This window comes from Sinohyriopsis cumingii, chromosome 15 (genome assembly GCF_028554795.1).
Source record: "Sinohyriopsis cumingii isolate HCF-2022 chromosome 15, ASM2855479v2, whole genome shotgun sequence".
NCBI lineage: Eukaryota > Metazoa > Mollusca > Bivalvia > Unionida > Unionidae > Sinohyriopsis > Sinohyriopsis cumingii.
In genome coordinates, this window is record NC_142975.1 from 117,968,068 (window position 1) to 117,979,748 (window position 11,681).

General features: G+C 39.3%; 1 protein-coding gene across 2 annotated transcripts in view; it reads left to right on the forward strand.

Annotated features, from left to right (window-relative positions):
* The first annotated feature begins 7,517 nt into the window (after positions 1–7,517).
* LOC149782565 (anoctamin-10-like) overlaps positions 7,518–11,681 on the forward strand; it is a 119,335-nt gene continuing 115,171 nt past the window's right edge. For both annotated transcript variants that reach the window (XM_089934015.1, XM_089934013.1), the window contains exon 1: positions 7,518–7,563. The gene's annotated coding sequence lies outside the window, so the exon portion shown is untranslated. The remainder of the gene's footprint in view (positions 7,564–11,681) is intronic.

Here is an 11,681-nt window from a genome sequence, read left to right on the forward strand (position 1 = left end):
CACACGACTGGTACGATGATTCAGAGTCAGTCCTTTCACTTTGCACGTCGTGTGCACTTCTCCTTGTTTGTCCCGGTATTCGTAGCCGTAATTTTTGGGACCGCCACTGACGAAACTTAGAATCTTGTCGTCGGGATGCTCGTCTGTCCAGGCTCCTAAACGGTCTCCTTCGATGTCAGGGTGATGTTGAATCGGGTGATGGATGTAAATGCAACTGTCCGTGTCAAAGTACAGGACGCGTTCTTCTAACAGTTCTAAAGCTTCGTACAATTTTAAGCGAGCATGGGCTGTCACGTAAGCCGCAATGATGACATTTCCAAAGGGGTCGTCTTGTACAAAGTCCAGATCTTCTTCGTAATTGACTAAGATCAAATCCTCGCGAACGACGTCCACGTGTTTCATGAATTTGGTTTTGTCGTGAATCATCTGAAAGTAGCGGGAAGGTTCTGTCAAATATTCCGTCTTGGGTAAACACGGGCGTTGTGCCATTTTACCCCATAAGCAATTTAACATCACTTTGGCAAACGATCGCCTGCCTTCGTTTTTCTCGATGTGGTCTAAAGTGATGCCTTCTTGTTCGTAGTATTTCTCTTTGAATTGTATTTGGTCTTCGGGAGTGTGACACCAGGAAGGATAGCCGCTGGCTTCTTGCTTCAGTTTCAAAAAGGCATCCACGTAGTCGGCGAAAATGCTTTTCTGAGTAGGGTCACCCTTGTGGTATTGTTGTGTCTTGGGAAAGTGGCAAATTTCGTACACTTCTAACAGTTGGTATCCCATGTCCATAGCTTTGAACAATTCTACGCTGACCCAGGTTCCCGTCAAGACCCGTTCTTCCTGGCTGTGATGACAAGGCTGGTCTTGGTTGCACGTTTCGGCACATGTACGGCACAAAGGAAACATCAGTTTGCCTTGACAATGGTGAGGTAAGACGGGATGGTATAGGTTCGTGGGAGGCAAAACTTTACACTTGATCAAGCCTTCGTATTGTCGAATGTTGACCAGGTCGATGTGTTCCGTGAACAATTGCGGGTGCCCTACAGGAAAGCGACAATATTTGCACACGTAGGGATACAGCGAACACACGTCCAAGTATTTGATTTCTTCTCCGTTCTCTTCGTCGGCTTGGTACAGCAAACAGGTGGCATTGGTCCTTCCTCCGTACAAACTATCCCTCGGGTTCAGCGGGTCCATGAACTGGTAACTTTCCACGAGGCGTTTAAACTCGGGATCGGTTTTCATACGGTGATCGTACTCGTGTTCCCACATTTCCACCACTTGGTATCCTTGCTGTTCTAACTTTAGGCGTCGCTGACAAGTGTCCTGGTACAAGTCTTCCATGGTTCGTTGCAAAAACTGATTTTTAGTGCCACGGTCAGGATAACAAACGGGACATCCGTGAAATAAGCAACCGTTAAACTCGTACACGATCTTGGGGTTTTCTAAGTCCCAGCCATCGACCGAATACGTTCCGATGGTCTTTTCGCCCCCTCCGTTGCGGGCATGCTGAATCCACTTGTCTTCCTTGTCGCACAAGTAATGTAACCAACGTAGGGCTTTGACCGAGTATTGACGCTTGACATAGTGGGTCGTTTGAGGACTGATGACAGCCACGGTGTTTTCAGGCATGAATCGTTGTCGATACACTAAGGAACACGCTTTGGCAATGGTGCAAGCTTCTTTCAAAGGATCGACCCCTCCGTGTTCCATGAACAGTTCTCGAAATTTTCCACAGCAACGCCGTAAAATGTCCACGTCGGAACGACAATACTTTAGCATTTCTTCCTGAAAGTCGAAGGGGTCAGAGGCATGAGCCTGGTACCAAGCGTAGAAAGCTTCTCGTTGTTCGGTACGCATGTTGTCGGGGTCGTAATAGTGAGTCTCAGGTAAATGGGGTAGAACGGCGTGTTGATTGGCTTCCGTATTGAAAAAGTGTGGAAAGTACCCTTTAGCCATTTCTGTCATTCCAAACGTTTTAGGCATTCGACTCAAAGGCATGGCCAAATAGCTCATCGAATCTTTAAACTGTACTTGTCCCACTTGCATGAAAATGATTTTGGCTCCGTTCAAAGTCACTTTAGGACGTTCGGTGCCATGTTCCGTATAGTATCTGAGAAGAAACTGTCCATCGTATCCGGAGAAATTGTGAGCCATCACCGTGGCATGACGATGACAATCTCCGTAAAGTCCGATGTCCTCTTGGCTCCACGTCTTGTCGATGGGGTCTAAGACCCATTGGGCAAAATCGGCTAACGTGTTTGGCCCCCGAAAGATTTTTTCACGCCCTCCAGGAATCTTGCTGCAGTGAGGGCAATGACTGAAGATAGGTTCTTGAATGCACTTCTCGCACGCTCGATGAGTCACGCAGAAATTAGGAATGTGAATGCCAGTCTCTTGCATGCATTCGAAATCGAAAAAGATGAAATTGCCTTTCTTCTTGTGGCCGTCCTCTTTCTCTGGTAGGGGTTGGTATTTTTGCACGTAACATTGGTGTTCCAAGTCCACGATGTGGTGACAAATGTGACATTTCTTTTTTCCTGAACATACGTGTGCCTTGGTACTATTGGTACGTATGCCTTGTCCACACGTAGGGCACAATCTCAGGAGTTGACAAGCACATTTCTGCTGTGAACCTTGCGTTTTCAGATGTTGTTGGTAACAGGTAGGGCTGACAAACGTGCGCAGACAAGTGGAACAAGGCACTGGTTCTTCGCTCAGACAGGGTGAAGAGGCCAAACATCCTGAGCATTTCGATCCACAATGCTTGTGTTGCTCTCGATTATTATAACCATGGTCACATTTCTCACAGTAATAACCGTATCCCAGGAATCCGGTGATACTGGTAATGGTATCGAAATGGTCATCGTGATGATAAACATGAATGTATTTTCCGTCCTTAAAATCTTGCCCTCGAAACAACAGAGACCCGCGCACTTCTTGAGGGTGCACTTTCAAAGTGTATCGTGGAGCTAGGGCATCTTGCAATTTTTGCATCTCAGGAATGCCACAGGGTGTGTCTTTGGACATGCCAGCTTTTCGTAACAGGAGTTCTGCTTCACTTCGTTGTTTGGCTCGGTCCGATTGTCGAATGTTCTCCCAGTCTCTTTTCCATTCTACCGTTTCGTTCTTGTTGGCATAGGTTCGTCCCACCACGATGGCACGGGCTAAACACATCTGGTCATGAGGATTGTGAATTTGGACAAGGCTACGCTTAATGCTGCGAAGGTCGTTCACCAATAACATCTTTTTGCGTCCGGTCCCTTGAGGAGGAGAGACGTGGGTCATGTCCAATGTGGCTTTTCCATCGGTGATGTCAAACTGGTCATTAGATTGTTGCACGTGTTGAATCTTGTCCATGACTTTGGAAGCGGTCAATTCTGCAGGGGTGCTAAACTCGATCCAAACAGGGGATTTCAAACCGTCGTGTTGTATGGAAAGTCTCAAGCGATCGTCTTCTTTGGGTTGACATTGTCGCTTGAGTGCAGTGAGCAGAGAATCCCACACTCCGGTGATGAACCCTTCTGCTTTCTCTAACGGTACTTGGGACTTGAAATCTTTAAACTTCACCGTGTATTTGTAAGCCGTGGTTCTAAATTTTCTAGAGGAGCGCTTTTCCGTCTCTCGAATGGAATAGTACTTTTCAGGGTTGACAAAGGGTGGTGGACTTGGTTTAGAGGGTTCGGATTCTGGTTCACTCATGTCCTCTTCAAAATCACTGGCATGAATTTGTGCCAAGATTTCAGCCCTGGTACGAGGCGATAGATCACGTTTCTGCCTCTTACTTTCTTCTTCTTTCTTCTCGAATGAATGGGATCGTTTCATCTTGAAAGCAAAAAGTCAAATGACTCAAGTTCAAACACCATAAACTACTTTATAGTCATAGCAGACCAGCGTATATAAAAGGGTGTGTGTCTTGTCCTTTCACTATTCATTTCACTCTCAAGCCGAGCACAACGATGGAAGAGACTAACCAGATGGAACGTTTCGTCAGAGCTTTGCGAGGGGTCATTAGAAAATTCTCTTCAGACCAGCCTACGGACTACTCTCCTTCCTTTCGAGATAAAAGTCAAGATACTTGCTATATCTGTCAGAAGAAAGGGCATTGGTCTTCAGAGTGTCCAGACCGTCAAAAAACAGGAGCTAAAAAAGACAAAAGTAAAGATACCTGTTATTATTGTAAAGAAAAAGGACATTGGTCTCCAGATTGCCCAAAAAAGAAACAAGAGGAGTCAGAAGAAAAGAAGGATTCTTCAGAAGAAGAGAGGGATTCTTCAGAGGAAGAAAGCAGACAGGTGAAGAAAAAGAAACAGGAGACGAAAAAAAGAAGGGAAGAAAGCGAGGAGGAAGAAGAGGAAAAGAGTGTGACGGTGAAGAAATTCAAAAAACAGAGAGACTAAACAAGGAGAAAAGAAGAAATCAATGAACTTTTTATTAAAGTGTTGTGTTGTGAATTGTGAATTGGATTGTAAAAAATGGAGAAAAGAATAAATGAATGATATAAGGTAAGAGTCTTTGAGTTTTGATTTTAAAATAAGAAGCTACACTCACGCACTCATACACAGGCACGTACTATAAGGGTAAAAATGGGTGGGGTTTATTTTTTTTTTGAGTTATTGGCAAATTGAAATTGTATTTCTTTTCGAGATATGTGGGTGGCCCTGAAAAGGGCCTTTTTTCTTTACGATGTAGGGGTGAGTTTAAGCAATCAGCTTTAACTGCCTTATGCCTTTGCCACGGCCAAGGCCTACTTCTGGACTGCGTACTGTTGATAATGATTGGGTTGAAATCACTAAGGGTGGTACGGTAGGCTTAGTCACAGGGTTAACGTGTTTAGCTCGGGAAGGTCGTATTCTCTTCGGTCGTGATAAAGAAGTCTGATACATTTGTTTCAGACTTCTTAACTCCGCTAAAATGTCCAACAGTACCGTGGCCGTTTCATTTTCACCCTCTTGTTTCTTTGCTGCTACTTCTTCTTGTTGTTGCTGTTGTTTTTTTCTTACCTCTTCTTCTTGTTGCTGTTGCTGTAGGAGAAAAGCTTGTTCCGCTTCCTTTTGTCGTTGCATAAATTTCTCCAATTCTTCTTTCTGTCTCTGTCTAAAATTCTCCACTTGCGGTAATGAAGAAGGTAACGAAGGTTCCGGAACAAATTCTTGCGAGGAGAGAAAATCCACAAAATCCCAATTCACTTCTTCTGAAAGTAAGTCCGAGTTCCCTTGGGCAGTCTCCCCTGCTGGTGCAGCCCAATGGATCGTTTTCTGAGTTTCCGTCATGTTGAATCACTGTCGCATAGATTGACTGCACACAAGCGTTAGCGAATCTATATTGACTACGTGACGTCACAGACTGCTCTCTTCGGATTGGATGCGGGCTGACTGAATTCTGTAACGCGTGTTCGGATTGGTGAATGAACTCAATCCGTTTCAATCCCTCCTGTCCCTATAAATAAGCGCCGTTCACTGCATTGATTCACCTATTCTCGTCGCTTCAAGATGTGGACTACAGTTGAGTCATCCACCCTTGTGTCTTCCATGATGTTTCGGACAGACTTGCTTATGTATGTCCGATCGAAGTGGACCGTTGTCCACAGGACAAACACCAGCCTGTGGATACGTAGGATCTACGTGGAAAGACAAGGATGCCTGAAAAGAGTGCTGATGTACGGACCAACAGTAAGACGCAGCCTAAGGAGAAGAAGAAGACCAATGCGGTGCCATTTATGTTTATGAATACATTAACATAAACCCAAAGGCCCTTTTCAGGGCCAGCCATATTTCTCGAAAAGAGATAGTCTTTGAATTGCCTACCCCTTTTTTTATTTTATTTTTTTTTAAAAAAAAAATAGAGACCCTCCCTGTTTCAATTTTACATAGACCCTATACAGTCCCAAGGGTTTATGTCCATGTTAAATTTACATAGACCCTATATTGTCCCAGGGTTTTTGGCCATGTTAATTCCCATAGACCCTATATGTTCCCACGATTTTTCTCCATGTTAAATTTACATAGACCCTATATTGTCCCAGGGTTTTTGGCCATGTTAATTCCCATAGACCCTATATGTTCCCACGATTTTTCTCCATGTTAAATTTACATAGACCCTATATGTTCCCAAGGGGGTCTGTAATGATAAATCCCATAGACCCTATAAGATCCCCATTAACTACTGGTATGTGAGAAAGCTTGCCAGTAGCTTCTCGTGGGTCGGTGGTTCTTTCCGGGGTTTCCTCGGGTTCTTCCTCCACCATTAATACTGGCCGCCATGTATAGCCTATCGTGTGCTGAAAAATGCGTTAAACCCTACAACAACAACAATCTAATCAGCAAAATTTGTGAAATAGGGCCATAAATATGAAACAGGAGAAGTGGTGTAAATTAGGAAGTATTCTGACATTTTGCCAAATTACTTTACTTTTCACTGTACGAAATGAATGAAAATGACCGACATTGCTTGTGATTCGGGAGATGTCTAATTTGGAGGTGTAGTAGCAAGGGTTTGTTTCATGAAATCATGTATATTAATATCGCAAGTTAGACACACAACTCTAATATTTTCCATTAGAAAACCAGAAAAATACATTTAACATGTAATTTTTTAAACAAAGTGGACAAGTTTTAACCGAATAGTTTTGAAAGTAACTCAGTTACAACCTTTTGTAAATGTAGTCATTGAACAAATGGTTTTAAAAAACGCAAAGATTATTTTGAACTGAGTATTGTGTCGCAAAAAAAAAACAACCGAAGTAACTCCTTTGGCTGCATGTTAGATATTATTCGCTTGTGGCATGCAGAAACACGAAAAATAATTTAAATTTCCAGAGATTTTGGGAACTTCATCTGTGATGAGGTGCAAGCAATGCAATCTGAATTTTTTTCTGGCAATTTTAATTTATTAAAGTAAAACAATTTCTTATTCCACCTTTTATTTTATATCTAACTCATTTTCGACACTAAATTTTGCAATCGGTGCCCATTAATGGAGGATGGGCCAAACGTAATAATGTTGATATCAGTATATGCTGACCACAAGTATTTGTTTAGAAGCTTTGAATTGAACAAAATTTTAGTTTAAAAAAAAATTGTGTTAGAAACTAACGGATAATAAAGTTGTTAAGTTGTTGATATTAAGGATAAAACGATACCTGAAAATGCTTTAGATGATAAAACTGATACATGCACTACCGTTATAGTCACCTGTAAATTAACTAATGTCTAACATTTCTTTATTCAGCGGATCATATCCCCCCCCCCCCCCCAACTATCTGAGGGGGAGAGGGAATAGAGAGAGAGATCTGGTTCAAAAGAAAATGAAAAGTACCTCCCTAAAGTAATTAAGCTCTCTTTTTATATCTTAATTGTTAAGGTTCTAATAATTTATGTCTGCAATAAAATCACCAGTTTTTAAACGGTCAGTAACTTAAGATATCACAAACGGTGCTATTTCAGTTGCCATGAGCACCGTCAATTTGGTTCTTGGACGGATCAGATGCACACGTTGTGCTGGTTTTTAGTTTGATACAACAAGGGGAGGTAATCTCAATGAGGAAAGTGTCGACTTCACGATTTAAAGGTTTGTCATACATTTACATTTAAATTAGTAAATGCACTTGTTATCTGATTTGAAAATTTTAAAATATCCCATGTATTCGAGAACCAAGTTGCTGCAACTGATAGTCCTACAATGTTAGACATCGACCTAGATACCCCCGAAACATAAATATCATAATCAGGGTCGATGTCCTACAATGTAAGACACATAACCCGATATTTATCACACTAAACCAAAAACATGTGTTATGTCTTATATTGTAGGACTAACACTGTACATCTATTGCAACCGTAGTCATTCTTGTAAGACCTCGACGCTGATAGTTATGTTTTGAGCACTAAAACATAAATAACATGTGATACATCTTACATTGTAGAACTATAGTCCTACATGTAAGACATAGCACATTTTGATTTTGTTGAGGTGCTATGTCTTACTATCCAAATAATGGCCTTGTATAGTGTGTTCCGATGTCGTTGACATCGGAATGAGTAATCAAAGTTTCAGGAACATCTCACACATTTGGCAGCCTATATCGACATTTTTCCACTAATTTATCTGTAATTAATATACTTACTGTGCTGTCTTTATCCTGGTGGAATGAAAATATGACACTAGCAAATGGATGCATTTTCACGTTCCGTTGACATACATTTGAATTTGTTGCAATGCGACGTTAGTCGAGGTATGCTGAAGTAAGTTCAAGTAGGTTGATGTTTGGGATACGGTTCTTGAACGAAACGAACCGTTGCTTACAGTTCCAATAGGCATAATATATTTTTTATTTGTTTCGTTAAAAAAAAATGTTTCAACTTTATCCGATTTCGGCATTCTCGGCTTTCATCGCTTTCCAGCCAACTGAAAAGTAGGCCAAAGAAACTTGAAAACTGGTCCATTTCTTTTGCAAGAATTTGAATTTATTAGAGAAAGGCATCATAGTAAGTAAAGTCTGACTAAAACATTATAACTTTACTTTGTAGAAAAGTGTCATTATTTTAGTTGTCAGTTGTGTGAAATATTCCTGAAAATTTTTTAACGATGTTAGTCGACATCAAAACACACTACACAGCGCCATTAGTTAGGCTGTAAGACCCTGACGCCCACAACATAAATATCAGCGTCGGGTCTTACAGGTAGGACTATGTAGAACTACTGCAACTGGTATTAAGTGAAAATCATCAAAATCAGTATTCTCCTCTTTAATTGCCTTTATCTTTAAGATGGGCACATAAATAAAAAGTATGCGGTATATGCTCATGTTTTTGTTTTATAAAATGCCTTTGGGCATTTATTTTGGTAATTGTTAAATCATGGCTTATTTTAAAGACTGAATATTAGGTTCTATGAGAAATGAAAGGTTAACAGAGGTTTCAGTCCATATCAACTTCAAATTCACATTTGGCCAGAGATTTTGGCCTTGGGTGTTTTGGCCCCAAGTTACACTCTGCATATTCATGTAAATATATTTTGAGGAACAGATATTAGAAATTCACCATTGAATTTTCAGGAAGGGAGAGTCTGGGATTTGTTTCCCCCAATAAATGATGGCTTTCAAATCAGGACTTGGTCCAGAAATGTTTATGGAGTGGGGTGGGGACCTAAACAAGTAACCAAGGGATCTCTGGGATGGAACCCCTTTCGTGGGCCAAGGAGGCCAGGCCTTGAGAAGCTCATGTACCATAATTAATTTGTTTCCAGGGCATAGTTTTAAACACCTAGCTATAACAGGGTTCTCAATAGATTTCAAAACTGAAGAGTCAGTTGACCCTTGACTCCAAAATCTCAAGAGTCAAAATTAAATATTAAAGAGTTAAAACTGAAATCTCGAGAGTCAGTTCTTTTAAACATTCATGAGCCCATTGCTGATATTCCTCATTATTGGTGGAAAAAAATGATATTTAAGATTTCTTGTCACATGCTGAAAAATGAGAAATACTTGTATAGTATTTTGTAAGAAACATACAATATGAATTTTGTGAAAATGTTTCTATTTTTGAAAATGTGCTACTGTGGGTATATTTTGTATATGAAACAGACAGAGGATTATTTCATATTTTATTATATTTTCAACTGCTCAAATCATTTTATATGCAAACATACCCATACAACTATGACGGTAATATCTGCGTTACTGCGAGACTGCATTTTGTAAAAAAAAGTTTTTGATTTCATTAACTTTGTGATATTGCTAATAATTTTTTAAACTAATTTTATCAAAGCCATTGAGTAGAATAAAGTTCAGTTTTAATGAACTTATCAGTATTTGAAAATGCATCAAGTTTTGTTTCTTTCTTAATTAGTTTTGTTTGTTTGTTTAAACAATAATTTCCAATGTTTGCAAAATGCACTGATTTAAGTACTCACTTTCATAAGTAAATGGCCCTTAGGGATGTAGAAGCAAGATACGATTTATATTATATAACTCTTCAAAATGAGGATACTGAGTTAGTTATGATAAGATTGTAATTTTACTACTGACATGACTTTTAGTGTTAAAGAAATATAAGGCACAAAGTTTTAAAGGATACACAGATTCATAAGAAGAAAAAAAATTAAAAATGTATTGCACAGAAAAGTTTTGGCTTTTGGCATACTGAATTTGCTATCAGTACATGAACATCATCATGAATAATTTCAAATATTGTAAGGTTTTGTTTTGTTGGCCATATAACACAACAGAGAACAAATAAATTTCTTTGAAGATGCAGCTTTATCTTTTATAGATATGCCAAGGGAATATATAGAGATAACACTATGGAATGATCAGCTCATGAAGTTAAGACTGAACACGGAAAACACATGTCTGAGAAGATAAGATACATGCAAGAATAAATGACTAGAGCTTTTTAGTCTCAGTAAATGAAGGTGATTAAATCTAATTGATATATTTGTTTTGGCATTTGGTGGACAAGCCACTGAAAATATAAAGATGTTTTATAAATGTCATGTTATAATTTGTATCAAATTAATACTTACAGATTATGTCTGAGTAGGAAAAAAAACAACTTGCTGTATCTTTGAGTTATTTTTAGTTGAGTATCCGTAAAACTTGATTATGAAATCAGATGTATTATTTGGATCTGCACTGTCTTAGAGGTTAGCATGCCATACTTCATAATCAGAAGGATATTAGCCATCGTTGATTACCTTGGTGTGTCCTCAGTCAAGACACTTTACTAGATAATCTACTTATGTTACTGTGCTATAAAAACCAAACCTTAAGTTAATTGCATTATCTAAAAAGTAGTTCTAATGCTACGTTTATTCATTCTTTGATTTTCTTATTTTCTTTGGTTAATTCCTAAAGAATAATATTAGGAATAAGAGCCAAACAAAATAGAATAAGTGTGAGGGAAAAACTTAAAATACTGAGCTATGACTTTGACCTTGAATATATCCCCTTCCACCATGTGGTATGTGGCATGCAACACATTTTCCACTGACGGCATAAAATGATACCAAGTTTCACCCCATAATCTCAAACGACTTAAAGCTTTAGAGAGCAAGAGAAAACATTGAGACTTGCCCTTGCTCTTTGAGATGGCACCCCAATAGTGAATGCAGCACACCTTATGGTGATAATGTACATGTACGCCATGTTTAATCCCTTAATCTTTGATGGTTTAAAGTTATATAGCAGAAGGGAAAGTGTGATACACAAGTGTAAATACTTGAACCTTGATTTTGAAAATAGGACCCCGGTTGTGATATGCAACCTTTAATCTGCTGATATATAAGAAGGGAAAGTTGTATTCCTTGATCTCAATAATTGGCATTAGTGTTATACAGCAATAGGAAAAGTTTGAAGGAAAATGTAAGAGTATGAGCCTCGAGCTTGAAACTTTCATTCTCAATATGGTAGACAACATCTTCTAACGGTGAAAAGTTTAAGGTTCTCAAACAGCTTTCAGTTTATAGAGGAAGTTTGATAGCTGGATGAAAAAGTGTATAGTTATCTCCCAACAGTTTTTGAAAAGGCATGGGACAAACAGACATGTGATACTCTCAGATTTTCCAGGACTCTCCTAAAAGTCTGTACTTCTTGTACCTCGCTGGGAGACCATATCTCCAGTTTTTTTATTAATAGACATTTTTAACATTATTATTATTTAATAAATGTATTTTCCATAGTAAATGCA